This window comes from Mirounga leonina, unplaced genomic scaffold, assembly GCF_011800145.1.
Source record: "Mirounga leonina isolate KUSES-001 unplaced genomic scaffold, KU_Mleo_1.0 Mir_93, whole genome shotgun sequence".
NCBI lineage: Eukaryota > Metazoa > Chordata > Mammalia > Carnivora > Phocidae > Mirounga > Mirounga leonina.
The window spans coordinates 31,439,348-31,457,551 of record NW_023270854.1 but is presented as its reverse complement, the minus strand read 5'-3'; positions in this window follow the sequence as shown (position 1 = coordinate 31,457,551).

Below are 18,204 nucleotides of genomic sequence, written 5' to 3'. Positions count from 1 at the left end.
TTCTTTGAAAAGAGTGGATGGTATTTTGATAGTGATTGCATTGAATGTGTAGACTGCTCTAGGTAGCCCTGACATCTTCACAATATTTGTTCTTCCAATCCATGAGCATGGAACGTTTTTCCATTTCTTTGCATCTTCCTCAATTTCTTTCATGAGTATTTTATAGTTTTCTGAGTACAGATCCTTTGCCTCTTTGGTTAGATTTATGCCTAGGTATCTTATGGTTTTGGGTGCAATTGTAAATGGGATCGACTCTTTAATTTCTCTTTCTTCTGTCTTGTTGTTGGCATATAGGAATGCCACTGATTTCTGTGCATTGATTTTTTTTTTTTTAAGATTTTATTTATTTATTTGTCAGAGAGAGAGAAAGATCACAAGCAGGAGGAGTGGCAGGCAGAGGGAGAAGCAGGCTCCCTGCTTAGCAGGGAGACCGATGCGGGACTTGATCCCAGGACCCTGGGATCATGACCTGAGCTGAAGGCAGCTGCTTAACCAACTGAGCCACCCAGGCGTCCCTGTGCATTGATTTTTATATCCTGCCACTTTACTGAATTCCTGTATGAGTTCTAGAAGTTTTGGGGTGGAATCTTTTGCGTTTTCCACATAAAGTATCATATCATCTACAAAGAGTGAGAGTTTGACTTCTTCTTTGCCGATTTGGATGCCTTTGATTTCTTTTTGTTGTCTGATTGCTGTGGCTAGGACTTCTAGTACTATGTTGAATAGCAGTGGTGATAGTGGACATCCCTGCCGTGTTCCTGACCTTAGGGGGAAAACTCTCAGTTTTCCCCCATTGAGAATGATATTCACTGTGGGTTTTTCATAGATGGCTTTTATGATATTGAGGTATGTACCCTCTATCCCCATACTCTGAAGAGTTTTGATCAAGAAAGGATGCTGTACTTTGTCAAATGCTTTTTCTGCATCTACTGAGAGGATCATATGTCTTGTTCTTTCTTTTGTTAATGTATTGTATCATGTTGATTGATTTGCGGGTGTTGAACCAACCTTGCAGCCCAGGGATAAATCCCACTTGGTCATGGTGAATAATCCTTTTAATGTGCTGTGGATCCTATTGGCTAGTATTTTGGTGAGAATTTTTGCATCCATGTTCATCAGGGATATTGGTCTGTAATTCTTTTTGATGGGGTTTTTGTCTGATTTGGGGATCAAGGTAATGGTCGCTTCATAAAACGAATTTGGAAATTTTCCTTCCATTTCTATTTTTTGGAACAGTTTCAGAAGAATAGGTATTAATTCTTCTTTAAATGTTTGGTAGAATTCCCCTGGGAAGCCATCTGGCCCTGGGCTTTTGTTTTTTGGGAGATTTTGGATGACTGCTTCAATTTCCTTAGTGGTTATAGGTCTGTTCAGGTTTTCTATTTCTTCCTGGTTCAGTTTTGGTAATTGATACATCTCTAGGAATGCATCCATTTCCTCCAGATTATCTAATTTGCTGGCATACAGTTGCTCATAATAGGTCTGTTGCCAATCTAATGTTTCTACCATTGTAGGTTACAGATCTCTTCTCCCGAGCTGCTTTCAGGATTTTCTCTTTGTCTATGAGACTCGTAAGTTTTACTATTAGATGTCAGGGTGTTGACCTATTTTTATTGATTTTGAGAGGGGTTCTCTGTGCCTCCTGCATTTTGATGCCTGTTTCCTTCCCCAAATTAGGGAAGTGTTCTGTTATAATTTGCTCCAATATACCTTCTGCCCTTCTCTCTCTTTCTTCTTCTTCTGGGATCCCAATTATTCTAATGTTGTTTCATCTTATGGTATCATTTATCTCTCGAATTCTGCCCTCGTGATCCAGTAGTTTATCTCTCTTTTTCTCAGCTTCTTTATTCTCCATCATTTGGTCTTCTATATCACTAATTCTCTCTTCTGCCTCATTTATCCTAGCAGTTAGAGCCTCCAGTTTTCATTGCACCTCCTTAATAGCCTTTTTGATTTCGACTTGGTTAGATTTTAGCTCTTTTATTTCTCCAGAAAAGGTTTCTCTAATATCTTCCATGCTTTTTTCAAGCCCAGCTAGTATCTTTAAAATCATCATTCTGAACTCTAGTTCTGACATCTTACTTATGTCCGTATTGATTAGGTCCCTGGCAGTCAGTACTGTCTCTTGTTTTTTTTTGGTTTTTTTTTTGAGGTGAATTTTTCCATCTTGTCATTTTGTTCAGAGGAGAAGAGATGAATGAGAGAACAAAATGCTAACAGGGTAACAACGTCCCCAGAAAATATACACTAAACAAATCAGAAAAGACCTGAAACCAGGAGGAAAGAAAGGGAAAGAAAAAAGAAAAAAAAAAGAAAAAGATAAAAACAAACAAAAACAAAAACAAAACAAAACATAAAAACAGAATATGACCGAATATGATCAGGCTGACGCAGAGATCAGTGCCACACACTAGATTCTGGGTGTATTTTGGTCTGTTAGAAGAAAGTGCCTCCCAAAATTTTAAAGAAAGAAAAACTTATATATGTACAAAAATAAGGGTTAATACGATGAAGGTATGGAATATGACTATAAAGGTGAAAAGTATAAAAGATTTTATAAAAGGAATTGATAAGGTAAGAAGTTGGTTGAAAAAAGAAAGAAGAGGATTAAAAAAAAAAGGTAGAGAATGTGATCAGGGAGGAGACTAGAACAAAGCCATTCACTAGAGATTTAGGGTATATTTTGATCTGTTAGAAGAAACTGTTATCCCAAAATTTTAAAGAGAGAACAACATACACATATATATACACCAAAATAAGGGTAACTACTATGAAGGGATAGAATATGGCTCTAAAAATGAAAAATAAAAAAAATTTTTTTAAAAAAAGGGATTGATAAGATGTTGGTTGAAAAAGGGAAAAAGAAAAATTCAAAAAAAAAAAAAGAAAAAGAAGAAAGTTAAAAAAAATTAACTTTGAAAGACTAAAGAATCATGGGAAAAAAGCCATGAATTCTATGTGCTGTATTCCCCTAGTGCTAGAGTTCTGTCGTTCTCATTGATCAGTAAACTTGGCCTTGGCTGGCTATTCTTGCTGATCTTCTGGGGGAGGGGCCTGTTGCCATGGTTCCCAAATGTCTTTGCTGGAGGTGGAATTGCCCCACCCTTGCCGGGTCCAGGCTAAGTAATCTGTTCGGGTTTGTTCTCGGGAGCTTTTGTTCCCTGCAAGCTTTCCATACAGCTTTGGAGGATGAAAGTGAAAATGGCGGCCTCCCAATCTCTAACCTGGAGGAGCCAAGAACTCGGGGGCCCCACTCCTCAGTGCGCCCCCAGAGAAAAGCAGTCAGTCACTCACGTCTCCCCAGTCTCTGGCCATACTCTGTGCTCACCTGGCCTGTGACCAAGTGTTTCTATCTCTGGCACATGACCCCGTGTGGAGTCTGCAAACCCAGCAGATTCCTGTGGTGTGCTCCCACGCCACTCCTCCAGGGAGAGGAAGGGGAGTCTCCCTGGAGCTGCCGCTTGTTGGGTCCCTGCTGGAAGAGAAGTGGCCCAACTGTGTCACAGATCCTGGTTTATGGCAACCCTGGGCTGAGAGCCCGCTCCTCAGCTCCGTCTCTGGAGCCAGCTTCCCCGCTCCCATACCTAGGAGCTCTGCCGCACTCAAGCACCCCCAGTCTTCCTGTGACCCCTAGGGTCCTGAGGCCACACTGTCTCAGCGAGTGTTCCACCCCCCGTTTAGCCACTGGAGCGACGTCCCTCAGCGGAGCAGACTTCTAAAAGTTCCAATTTTGTGCTCTGCTGCTCTATCACTTGTCAGAAGCGGCCGGAGGAGGCCCCCTTCCCCGCCATCTATCCTCCCGAATATCTCCTCAGATTCACATCTCCGCACGTCCTACCTTCCAGAAAGTGGTCACTTTTCTGTTCAGAGAGTTGTTGCTATTCTTTTCTTCGATCTCCTGTTGAGTTCGTAGGTGTTCAGAATGGTTTGATCCCTAACCAGCTGAATTCCTGGGACCAGAGACGAAATCCAGGTCTCCTAATCCTCCGCCATCTTGCTCCTCCCCTTGGATGTGCTTCTATTGGCTGCTGATATTTGTTTTGGTGGACAGTTAAGTTAGGGATAAGTTTGTTCTTCCAGAGGCCTTTTATTAAAGACTTATTAGGGTGAGACTACAGTAGATTGTACTTTATAATATTTTAAACCATTTCTCATTTATTTTTTGCCTTTGTAATTAAAGTTTTATTGGAACACAGCCACACCCAGTTGTTTACATGTTATCTATAACTGCTTTCATGCTAAAATGGCAGAGATGAGTAGTTGTAATGGAGACCATATGGTCTAGAAAGTCTTTATACTATTTACTAAAAAGTAAACAGCTTATTTACTATCTGGCCCTTTATGGATACACTCTTTTCCACAAAAGGACAATGAGGCCTAAAGAGATTTAATTTGAATAAAATCAAATTAAACACAAATCTGTCATACACTAAAAATCCTATTTCAGTAATGCCCCCTTATCTGCAGTTTCATTTTTCATGGTATCCATGATCAACCACAGTCTGAAAGCAGATGATCTTCCTTCTGACTAAAAGTCAGAAGTTCAATGGTAGCCTAACACTAGGTCACAATGCCCACATTATTTACCTCACTTCATTTCATCTCTTGGCATTTTATCATCTCACATCATTATAAAAAGAAGGGTGAGCACAGTGCAGTAAGAGACAACATTCACATAACTGTAATAACTTTTATGACAGTATATGTTATAATTGTTCTATTTTTATTATTAGTTAATAGTTAGGTGTGTATGAGTAGGAAAAACATAGTATATTTAGGGGTCATTATTATGGTTTCAGGCATCCACTGGGGTCTTAGAACATATCCCCTATGGGTAAGGCAGGACTACTGTAATTCCTGTAGTGTATGACTTAAGACAAATAATTCTGTTTGGACTTTGGTTCAACCAACATTGTAAAAATGTTGAACACAAAGAAGTGTAAACTGGTAAAGTAATATATAAAATGCCTTCTCTTTAAGGAATGTCTTAAATTTTTTTTCTTTTATTCCACTTCTTCTGGTCTTCTAAATTTATCTTTTATCCTTTCTGAGAAGGTTTCTTTGATGATCCTACACACAAATTCACTCAATTCTTAAAGTTTTGAAAATAATGTCACTCAATCTAAAGCTTTATCAAAATCTAGTTAGGTTATATATGTATAACCTCACTTCAAGGAGTCAAAACTCTTACCCTATTTTATCTGTGTCTTCACAGCATATACTGAAGCTATGGCTATAACTCATTGAGTAACTTAGAAATATGCATTCAGATAGTTAACTATCAATCAAGAAATGTTGATCAGGCACCTCCAATAATTTAAGACTTGAAAGGTACTGGTGGTAACACAGCATTGAGAAGGATAAGCAGTTTCTACATTCATGTAACCTTATACTTGAGTAGAAAAGAAAAACAAACAAATAAATTAGGATTCAAAGAAAGCTAAGCCACCTTGTCTCGTTCTCATTAACTCCCATATATGGCAGACACTCTAAAATCTCTTCCTTCCCATTGCAAACTTTCCCCAAAACTATCTCCAACCCAACAGTCTGCCTTGAAATATGCCTCCCTCACTCTCAGTGGCAATAAATTTCATTTCCTTTCCCTAGAGTAAGTCTGCTCTCTGCAATATAAATCAAGCTTGCTTCACCTACTTCTCCAATTCTCCACTTCACCAAATTCTACAATCAGCAGAATACAAGTTTAGAAGGTGATGAGCAAGCAAAAATGGAATTTGCTTTGGTGTGTGAAAGGAGATGAGATGGGAGAAGGCTGTGAATAACCATACATTAGAGAACTATTTTACTCTGTTTTTAATTAATTAAATAATCCTGAGTATGTTGATTGCTACAAAGGAAAAGTAGAGAGTCTTTGTGAATGAATAACAGGTAGATCCTACTTTAGTCTCATGGTCAGAAAATACTTATTGTAGGATGTGGTGCTAGATGAAAAGAAATGTTTAAATGTTGAATACACATCAAAAACTAATGATGTACTGTATGATGACTAATATAACATTAAAATAAAATAAAATAAAATATTGAATAAACAGGCTTAGGATCTGAGGTTAGATGTATGAAGGTGAGTATCATTAACATAATAAAGGGTAATATAAGGCATGAGAATACATTTGATAACCTAATAAGAGAGTATATATTGAAAAGGGAAGGGGACTTAGAGGAAGAAGTAGGAAATTCCTGTATGTACTATTTGGGGAAAAGAAAAGAAAAGAACAATAAAAACAAAAGACACATCCGGAGATGTGTGAGCAATGAACAGAAGCCCATGGAAACCAAAGGCAAGAGCTGTTTGGTAAGGGAGCGGCCAATGGTGCAAGCACAATTATGTATGTGAGAAGATCATAGAAACACCAAACACCTTTACCCACACAGGCAAGCATACTCTATCTCTCTCCTTTTACTTAATTCTATATTTTCTCTATTTAAAAATACAAGATTTGGGGGAAAATTGGAAGAGATACTTTAGTGATGACTACCTTTGTATTATTTTCCAAACAAACAAAAAACTACAGAAGAGGCACTTGAAAAACACTAGGAAACATGATTCAGTGCATGATGCTAAAAGAAAAGTAAAATAGAAGTTTGAGGAGATCCATTTTAGAGTAAGACTAGGTGTTCTGTATGATAGGCACAGTATGTGGCCAAATAAATTTTTGTTTTGGTTAATGACAGTGATTGTGATATTGAAGAGTTTTGGCAGTATAGTAACTGGGGAGAAGAAACTGATATTGGCTCAGATTTTATCTACACACAAGCATAATCACAAAATATTCTGGTCTCTGTTTCTAAATAATGCTTAGCAAATGTGAACATCTAAATTATATAGACCTGATAAAAATTCTGGGCATTAATTTTCAAATTGGATCATCTGCAAAGTCTATGGTATTCCTTTTGGTGATTACTATTGTGTCTTATGAACCATCAATCAGAAACTAATCATATTACATTTATTCATTAAATTATATCAATCCAAGTGTGATCAGTTAGCTATTTTCAATGTTTGCTTTTTTTTCACTAGTAAGACCAGTTATGACCAACATCAAATACACAACTAATATTTATGGAAGAAAAACTGAAACTTGAGAAAATTCTATCTATTAACTTATTTGCTTCTGAAAACTAACAAATCCTGCTCATACTGAACATCTGGGTCTAAATTGCATAACATGAGATTAGACTGGCCAAGCAAATAGCATTAGCCAAACATACTGGTGTTTTTAGCTTAGTTTTCAGAGTGCTGGAGATACTTTCTCCTTGTATACTGAAAAATAGGACCTTGTCCTTATACCCAGAGAAAAAGGCAGAGGCTCGGTTTCACTGATGTCTTACTGGGTTGTCTTCTGGGAATAGATTTCCCAAGTCACCATCCTGAACAGTGTACAATTTCAAACAACTGTCCCAAATTGCACTGAAGGGGAGATGGGGGACATACAATCTTAAACAACTGTCCCAAACTGCACTGAAGGGGAGGTGAGCGGTATCATATGTTGACCTCTTAGCCCAACTTTCATGAACCTTTTGCATTTCAGCAAGAGGGAAGGTATCCCACTCTCTCATCCTTAATTTCTAGCAGTCTTCTCAGATTTGTTTCATTCAGTATACTGGCCCCTCACTTTTCAGGTATGCATCATCCCTGCCTACAAAGTAGCAAGAAGTTCCAGTGACTTCCATGAAAGAATCCATTGCCTTGGTCGCTTCCTATATTTTGTGAATTCTATACCTTGAGGTGTTAACTGTTCATTTTGTTTAGCTTCTGCTGTCTCCTAAGAAGAGCTCTATTGTCTCTGTTTCCTGCAGCCTCTCCTGGGTCTGAAGGGAGATGGTGGTAAGTTTTAGCTTCCATGAGAAGTGTTATTCAATGATTTTGAAGATGTCTTACCTTTGTTGTATGGGAATAAATTATAAACATAGCCTAAAAAAATAGATAAATCATAATTGTTGGTGACTGTCTTAGAAAAGTAACCAGTATCTCATTTAATCCTTTGCTGTTCATAAGCAGTTCATGTAATGTCTTGTGAACCAGAATGAACATACTAATTGTACGGTCCTAACCGACCTTAGTCTTCTTCTAACTGGTTTCCAACCTCCCCACCCACTGCATTCCAATTTTGTGATATAATAACAATAATATATGCTAAAGTTGTTCAGAGAAGGTAGGACTGTAAGTCAATGTAAGTTTTACGGAAGAAGTGTATTTGAATTCATTCTTTAAAAATTAAGATACACACACACAGGAAGAAGCCCATTCTAGAAGAAGGTAATAGCACACAGATTCTCAAGTAGGTACGAATGTGGTCTGATCTCACAACAATGACATTGGACTGAGGTTTCATTTTGAAATGTGTAAAGATTTAGGGGCCAGATGATAGAGGACTTGCAAAGTCAGACATGTTTCAGATTTGATGTCAATAGTTAATCACTCTAGTAACCTTGAATGAAACAGAATGACCATAATAACTGTGCTTAAAGAAGAGTAGCTTTCCTCTATTTCCCCCTTTAAAGCTGAATGTTTATTTACTTTGTTTGGCTTTAATTATTTATGTATTTACTTATTTTGTAATTGATTTTATAATTGTCTCAAATACCCACTTTATTCCACTGTGTGAATGCCCATAAAAATCTGCAGCGTAGATCGGCGGGGTTTCCTTGATGGAGCTACTGACGTTACCGTTTACAGATGCCTCCCAGCAGCCTTAATGATTGTTGCCAAGAAAAAGCTCAGCCATCCCCCAGTAGCAGCCACAGGGCAAAGCCAGAAAGGTAAGCTGTGCTGGTACAGAGAAGGTCTAGCTTTCTCAGAGTCTGACTCACTAGCAAAGCAAAAACTTCTCCTGTGCTAATTCTGAAATGAATTAATTAGTTGAAGACCAATCTTGGATGAACTTTTCCTTCCTTCCTTTTCTATCATTTTTTTCTCACAATAGTGCATGTGGTGAGACCCTCGGGGAGCAATAAGACACTTGGATAAGCCAGTTGTAGATTAAATATAGACTCCCTGTGGCAACTCTTATCTCCTGCCCTCCCTCCTGCTTGCAAAGATGCAGAGACGGGATTATTGCCACAGCTGTGCTTCCTAGAAGACTAATCAATGCAGCTATAAGAAGGTCTTAAATGCAGCAGGATTTTCAATTCTAAAGGATAAAATTTTTTTAAAAGTGACAAAGAAAACTGTTCTAAAAGTTATAATGCTGTTAAATCCAAAAAACCTTTAAAGACAGAAAATAAGTCTAAAAATTGGCCCATTGTCCTATTTTGGGTGCATATCAAGCTGGGATTGATAAGACCTGTCTACAGGAGACTGAAAAATGAAGCTGAGTTCCCAGAAAACATTGATTCCTTACAAGAACTTTGTTCATTTAAGCAAAATTGGAATTGGGGCATGGTTACATTTAGAACTTATGGATACACCACTAGAGTTGTCAAATTCACCTTTTCTGCCTCTTCATGAATTCTCAGTCGGGTCCTGACATAGAAGCAATTAGGACAAATTCCAAGTCAGTTGAGATACAAAATCATAAAGAGAAGTATAGAAATGTAAAGGAAGCTCTGGGGAGAAAACAGTCTAAATCTTTTCCATAGTAGGAGGGAAGATTTTTCCCCCACGTGGTTGTTTGTCACCACCCTTCTCTAGGCTTTGGAGGTCAGATCCCATCATCTGCTAGCATTCTCCACTCCTCAGCAAGGTGGGATGAGACCATCCTGAAGGGATGGCACTACAAACCAACCATGAATTTGAGGACAGTGTACAGGTGAACAAGAAGTTAACCAGTTTGCTCTTCTAGTCCATGTCAGTCAGTCAACATATGTATTGAGAATCTCAATGTGCCAAATGCTATGCTGAACAAACCAGACTTGGCCCTGTATTCTTGAAGCTTACTCTATAGTTGAGAATGTAAACATTATACACCTAATTATAACTAATAATTGCAATCCAAGAGAAGCTGAGAATGCCAAGATCTGGGGCTAGCAGAAATCCTGACCTATTGAGGTAGTTTTCAGAAAGGGTAAAGGGGGCAGGTAGCAAATGATTGGGCCAAATACTGAAAATGGGGTGACAGCTGACAAATTAATGATGGATCAGTGTACCTTCCTGTGTGGACATACATGGAACAAGGCAGTCTGGTGTACTCAACTTGGTGAAGGGGCAATTTAAAAATTTCCTTCCAGTGGTGTTTTTGCACCAGACCTCTGCTTACTGGAAGATGTAGAGGAGGGAATCTGGGCTCCTCAGAGTTCACTCTCCAGTTTTTGTCCCCTTTGCACAATTTGTTTTGATATTGTCAAGTGAAACTATTTCTGCATTGCTATGATTAGGGTTTACTGATAAAAATGCACAGCATATATCTTAGCAAAATTTTTAAGTGAATTTAGGCTCCCACCGGTTTTAATAAAAATATATGCATTCAGGGTTTTTTTTAATTTAATGAAGGACATTAATGAGAAATAAAATGTTTTATACATTTAGCAAAAGACATTAATGGGGAGGAAGAGATTCATTATGACACTGCTCTGTACCCAGAGGATGCCATGTGAAGGTTGTTCTCTGGGTGACTAAACAAGGGGCATGCTTACTTTAATGGCCATATTAAAATAGCACAAGGGTAGAATATTGAATAGAGTATCTTTAGAAGATAAATTATTTAAGTTCTCACTTGGTGTTTAGAAAATGTTGGTTTACTTTTTTTTCTCCTTCTCTCTTCGGACAGTGAGTTTTTACCCTTCCATATAACCTAGCCTTTCTAACATGAATTCATCCTAACAATGAATCTAAAGAACAGTATGAACTGAAGTGATCCTATTAGACATTAAGATAACATCCGAGAGCCCTGGTTAAGAAATTTAGATTTGCATTCTAAATATTCCTGATCCACTTGTTTGTTGGTTGGTTGTTTTATATTTTCCAGCATCAAAATCAGAAGAGCCAGACACTCATTACTCACAGAACTCTCCTGAATTCCAGTTTGTGGATGAAATAGATAGGGCTAACACATATAAAACAGAATGAAATTTATTCCCAGAGGCTAATGAACCTTTGCTTGCTATTGTAATACACTGTGCTTCCTGGGTCAAATTAATCTTAAACGTGTGTTATTATAAGATTGCTAAGTGTAGATCACCCTGAAGACAAGACAGGCATTTGAAATCCAGATAATTCTAGCTTATAGACATAAGAAACATGACCGAAGAAAAAATAAGGGATCACCTTGAAGTCTACCCGAATCAGGTTCTCTAGCTCTCCTAAACATTGTCTACATATGTAGATCACAAGGAGCAGCAACATTCCAAAGAATCTGGACACTAGAAAAGGCAGCTCCTATAAATTCAATTTTACCAAGTTTAGTAAAATTTTGAGATTTACCAAAAGGAGGAAATACTACTTTTTTTCCTTTAATGCAGCTATGTTGACAAGAATCCCTGAAAATTCTTAGAATTTTTACCACTGCAGCTTCAATATATATTTTTTGAGAAAATGGAGCCCATCAAATGGGTGATCCCTCAACAAATCTGCTCTTTTAAAAAATATGCAAGTTTTATTAAAATACAATTCACATATCAAAAGAATCACCCTTCTAAGGTATATGAGTCAGTGATTTCTAATACATTTACAGAGTTCTGCAACCATCACCACTATCAGACTTTAGAACATATTCACTACTCCCCCCACCCGAAAAAAAGCCTGTACCAATTATTACCACTACCTATTCTCCATTGCCGCAGCCCCTGGACTATTAATATACTTTCTGCCTCTGTGAATTTGCTTATTCTGGACATTTTATATAGTGGAATCATATAATATATGGTCTTTTGAGTCCAGCTTCTTTCATTTAGCATAATGTTTTCAAGGTTCATCCATATTGTGTACCCATGAATCTTCATTCCTTTTTATGGCTGAAGAATAGTTAATTACACACCACATCTTTTTTTATCATTTCATCAGTTGGTGGATACTTGTTTTTCTTTCTTGGCTACCATAAAAAATGTTGCTACAGAAATTTTGCAAAGGTATTATGTGGATATATCTTTTTATTCCCTTGGCTATATTACTTAGAAGTGGAATTCCTGGGTCATACAGAAACTATATTTAACTTTTTGAAGAAATGCCAAAACAGTTTTCCAAAGAGGCTGCACTGCTTTAAATTCCAATTAATATGAATGCTTTTATTTCCCAACAACATATCACATTTTTTACATCTAAATTTGTCAAATCTTCCATGTCAAAGGAAAAGATATTCCTCAATCTGTACCTGGAATTTCATCATTCATCACCATGCTTTCTAATAATTCCAACATGCCTACCCTTGTTTTATTGTCAGGCTCTCCTACACTTCTCCTTCCTTCCTCTTACCCTACAAATATGCTAATGTGGTATGAAGAGAAAGAAAGAGAGAACATCTTGACCTCTCTCTCAAACTCTCTGACCTGAAGGTTAAAGATGTGCTTATTAGTTTTATAAATTAAATATTAACTATGGCATTTCATAGTATATGTTGATAAATAACTATCAAAATTCTCCATCTTTCCCAGATCCCCTATTCTAGATATTAAATCCTAAGAGTCTACCTCAGAAATCTATCTAATGCTTCTTTCTTAGTTGAAGCTATGATCTTTCTCTCCTGGGGACTACTATAACATATTGGGTTGTTTCTCTACCACCAGGCTTATAGTGTCTCCAATTGTTTTTCCATATTGCTTTTAGAGTTACCTTCTAAAGCACTTTTAATAGTTTCTTGTTATTGGGGCACCTGGGTGCCAGTCAGTTAAGCGTCTGCCTTCAGCTCAGGTCATGATCTTGGGGTCGTGGCATTGAGCCCTGAGTTGGGCTCCCTGCTCAATGTGGAATCTGTTTCTCCCTCTCTTTCTGCCCTCCCCCCCACCCTTGCTCATGCTCACTCTGTCTCTCTCTCAAATAAATAAATAAAATCTTTTTAAAAAATAGTTTCGGGGCGCCTGGGTGGCTCAGTTGGTTAAGCGACTGCCTTCGGCTCAGGTCATGATACTGGAGTCCCAGGATCGAGTCCCGCATCGGGCTCCCTGCTCGGCAGGGAATCTGCTTCTCCCTCTGACCCTCCCCCTTCTCATGCTCTCTCTCTCTCTCTCTCATTCTCTCTCTCAAATAAATAAATAAAATCTTAAAAAAAATAGTTTCTTGTTATCAACAGGAAAATATCACAACTCCTCACCATAGGATAAAAGATCCTACTTCGGGATATATTCCATCACTAAATGAATTTCCTAACAACCCCAGCATCCCATGACTGAACTTCATGGAAATTATCATTAATCACAAAACTTCCTTTTTGATGCTGTCTCTATGCTCTTACCAGTATCTTAACACTGCCTTTCTACTCCACTGCTCTCATCCGAACACTATTCTCCATTCTTCTCCTGGAAAGTCCCCACTAATGTTTTTTCTTCTGTCAATATTTCCATTTCTCAATAGGAATTAGAAGCATCATTCTCTGAGTCTCCAAAGCACTGTGATTATTTCTCCATTTTAGCTATGTAATTCACTTTGGCTTACCATACTGTGTTAGATTTTTTTCTATTTTTATACCTTTCTTTTCCACTGACCTATTTACCAAGGCAAGAAAGTATGTTTCATCAGTTTTTGGATCCCCAACACATAACAGAGTGCTTAGCATATATTCTATTAGTTGGGGTCTAACCAGAGAAGCAGAACCAGAAGGACAGATGAATGGACAGATGGATAGATGGATAGACAGACAGACAGATAGGTAGATACTGATTGATTATTACAGGGAATTAGCTTACACCTTATGGGATAGGGGATTGCTATATAGTCTTCACAAAGCTATCCTTACATCTAATGTTGAAGCCCAAAGTCCAAAGGGCAGATAGTTGATAATGGAAGATTATGAGCAGCCTAGAATCTGATGAAGATTAGCTGGAACTCATGAGGATGGAATGAAACCTGTGTCTATCTTATAGACTGTGACCTTGGTGATGAGGGTATCCTATAGAAGTCAGGGCTCTTATTCATGGTGCTAAACACAAACATAGTTGGCCAAGGAGTCAAAGAAAATAAAGGAAGATCAAGGGAGAATGCAGAGCAATTCTGTGTTATTAGCCTATTGCTCCAAACAATAAATTAAGTGGCTTAAAACAGCACACATTTATTATCTCATCATTTTGGGAGTCTCGACATAGTTTACTTGATTTCTTTGTTTCAGAATCTCACAAAGATGTAATCCAGGTATTAGCTAGTTCTGTGGTTTCATCTGAGGCTCATATGTGGAAGAATATGCTTCCCCACTCACATGATTGTTGGATGAATTTAGTTTCTTGTTGTAGCACTGAGAGCTTCAGTTTCTTGCTGTCAACCAGAGGCTACCCTCAACCCCCTACACAGTACCCTCAGTTTCTTGCCATGTGGGCCAGCAAGACAGACTACAGCAAGATGGCCACTATAATTTTATGAAACATAACCATGTAATTAAACACATGTAATCATGAACTCCTATCTCTTTTACCACATTCTATTTGTTAGAAAAAAGTCACAGCTTTTTAATGGCCATATTAAAATAGCACAAGGGTAGAATATTGAATAGAGTATCTTTAGAAGATAAATTGTTTAAGTTCTCACTTGGTGTTTAGAATATGTTGGTTTACTTTTTTTTCTCCTTCTCTCTTCAGACAGTGAGTTTTTACCCTTCCATATAACCTAGCAACACCCTAAAGGAAGGGATCACTACACAAGGGCTTGAATACTAGGAGATGGGAATCATGAGGGGTCATCATAGAGTCTGTCTGCCACCGTACCCCTACTGACCCCCAATGATCCATGCCTCCCCATATGCAAAATACATTGACACTCCCCTCAAAGTCTTTAAGAGTCTCATACCATTACAGCATCTGTGCATAGTCCAGAATGTCAAAATCTAAATCAGGTCCAGGTGAGGATGAGACCTCTTAATATGGTGTCTGGCATGTGGTAAAATTTAATCCTGGCTTAATATCAGGTTGAACACCATTTTGAGGATCAGATGCAGAATTTTCTAAACTTCCTTGATAAGGTCTAAGCGTGACCATCTCACCTACTTAGGTTTGAGTTCCCACAAAGTGGGGCCCTTTGTACTTAATGTAACTTACTCAGTGGCTTGTAGGTAGTAGTGATTCATAATGTTGACCAATTAATGATCATAAATAGCCGATTTGTTGATCATAGTCAAAAGACACAGTTGACTTGAAATTATAGCTATACTTCATCAGTCCATTCACTTAATATTCTGTTATATTTTTCTTGCTTGGTTGATGTCTGCTATTTAGTGGATTTCTTCTCTAAAATTCAAATCCCAGCCAAGGTTTAAATGATGAGAAACATCATGCTCAGTTGATTCCTCAAAAGTGCCATTAAATTATATATTTCGAAACATATTTTTCTCTAAAGGTTCTGTGCCTCTTGCTGAAAGAATGTATCAAATTAGTGTGACTTTGTATGAAAATATCATTTTCAAGCCTTGAAATGTCTTACCCTGATTAGTTTATAAGTTAAAAAGTCAGTGTCTAGAGAGTATCACATATAGGCATGAGTTGCATTCTTCACTAATCATTTATTAACCCCAAGTATATTTACTGGATGCTAACTCTGGGCCAAGGCTTGTGCTAAGCCGAAGGGATATGGCAGTAAGTGGATAAGAACTCCTTCCTCATGGAGCTAACATTGTAATAGAGCAGAGGGACAATTAAAAAAAAAAAAAGAACAAAATAGATCATTTCAAATTGTGATGAAGTACATGAAGAAAACAATAAAATGCACTGAAATAGAGAAAAAATAATACGCAATACTTCTAGAGATGATAATTGAGAAAGACCACATAAAGACCAATATGCTGAATGAAGCCTCAAGGATATAAAACATGAATCATGTACTAAATGTGAATGTGCTAGGCATTAGGTTAAAGCTCATCAAACAGGAAGAAAAACATGTGAAAGGCTTCAGGAGCAGGAAAGGTGCTTGACTTGTTCATGGGACCAGGAAAAGAACAGTGGAACAGAGGAAGAGAGGCATTAGAGTATTAGAGTATTAGGAGCTGAGTGGGAGAGGGGGCAGGCACTGGATATGCAGGGCCTTATAGGTCATTGTGAAGGGTTTGACCTGAAGCAAAGCAAAGTCATCTTGAGATATTAAGCATAAGATCTGCCTGACTTAATTAACATTTAAAAATCACTATCTTTGCCATATGGAGGAAAGTTAGAAAGCTATGAGTAGAAAAATGAAGACCACAGAGGAAGCTGCGATCATAGTCCTATAGCTAGAGCTATGTGACCTACTGAAAAAAAAATAGAAAGTTTTTATTTTTCTACGGACAGGGCTTGCTGATGGTTTAATAAGGGAGAACATAACAGAAAGGTTGGAATTAGAGGGTGAGTCTAGGTTTCTAGCTATGGCAACTGACTGGTAGGGGTGCCTTACACTCTTGAAAAAGACTGATGGGCTGGGTGGCTGGTGGGGTGTCAAGTCCTGAGAAAAAATTAAGAGTTCCAGTTAAACATGTTAAACTCAGGAATCATATGAGAAATACATAGGGAGATGTCAAAAAGGAAATTCTATATGCAAAGCTAGGATAGATATCGTAGAAGAAAATTGGGCTGGATATACATTCATATACATTCAGAAGTCATCAGCATAGGGATAGTATTAAATGTTATAAGAACAGATAATATGTCTTTGGTTTACTTTTCCTAAGAGCTGTGCTTCCTTCATTTTTGTATGAAATAGCACCTATAGAAAAATGATAAAATCTGAAAAGCACATTGTGCTAAGCTTAAGTAAATTCGGGCTACACGGAGTTTGGTAAAAATGTGTCTCCTAATTTACTTTTGCAGTATGTAATTATGGTAAGAGTCATAGGTTGGTTTCATTGGGAAACAAACTTTGAGGTGGGAGATTTGCATGCAGGAGGTTTATTGGGGCATGTTTTGGGGATCAATCCCTGTAAGGGAGTTAGGAAAACAGAACTGGGCAGAAGGCTAACTGTGATGTGTTAAACTGTGATGTGGTCCAGCAGAAGCCTCAGCGGATCCCACCTATAGAGAGCTCTGGAGCTGGAGGTGCTTCTCAGGGTTTTCCCAAATGGTGGCAAGAGGGTGAAGCCTTTGTATCCCCACATTAACTAGTCATTGGATGCAAATTCTCTCCGGGAAGAGGAAATAGTCTTGGCCAAAGGAGCTCCCTTTGAAGAAGGATAGTTTTTAAGGAGGGCCTCAGCTAAGAGTCACCAGCAGGCAAGACACCTGACAGGAGCACAGTCTGCGTGGGGGCAGGGAGGTTCTCAGTGGAGAAATAACACACCGCTAAAATAAAAGCATTAAATACAAAGTATCAGGAAGATATTAATGGGGAATTTGTATAAAACTTTCATATAAAATGTTTTCACATTTTTAATGAGAAGCTTAAGTATGCTTCTGTGGATGTAACTTTTTATATTAGGTTATATACTTGTAATTGTTACATGTAATTGCTTTTTAATAATGATCTCTTCGAATTATTCACAGTCACCCCTGATGAGAAACTATACAGTTAGTGATTAAAATGTTAAATCGTATTCTTTACAACTACAGAAAAATTTTCAAGCGTTTAGATTTTATTTATATATTGTAAAATAATTATTTTTTCCATCAACAAATGTAGTGTTGAATTTTTTCATGAAAATGTGAATGGATTTCAAATACAATTGAACTTTTGCCATGAAAAGAATTTCAAAAGAATGGTGAAGAAATTTAATTTGCACAAAGTGCACCTGTTGTTAGTAGTCGCCTGGCAGCTGGTTTGGTTGTCTCGGAAAAGGCAGTGGTGCACCCTACAACTGCTGTTGAAGCAGGTGCCCATGTGGTAGAGCACATCCTTGGTTGTGCTCAAGGTACTGTTAATCACAAAGCCCCACATCAGAGGGATAGTGGGACATACATTCTGAGCCCCATTCCATTGAAATCATCTTCCCAGAGCCCCTAAATATCTGCTCACCACAGGAAATGAACAAACAGTCCAGGCTACCCCTTGCCCTGAACACGCACTAGAGGACTAAAGGAATTCCCATCTCGTGGCGTGGTTAAAAAGTCACTGAGGACAGAAAACATCATTTACTGTCCCTGTATTAAACAAGATGGGACAAGACATCAATAAAAAAAGGCAAAAATTAAGTCGATTCTCATTATTTACAGCAG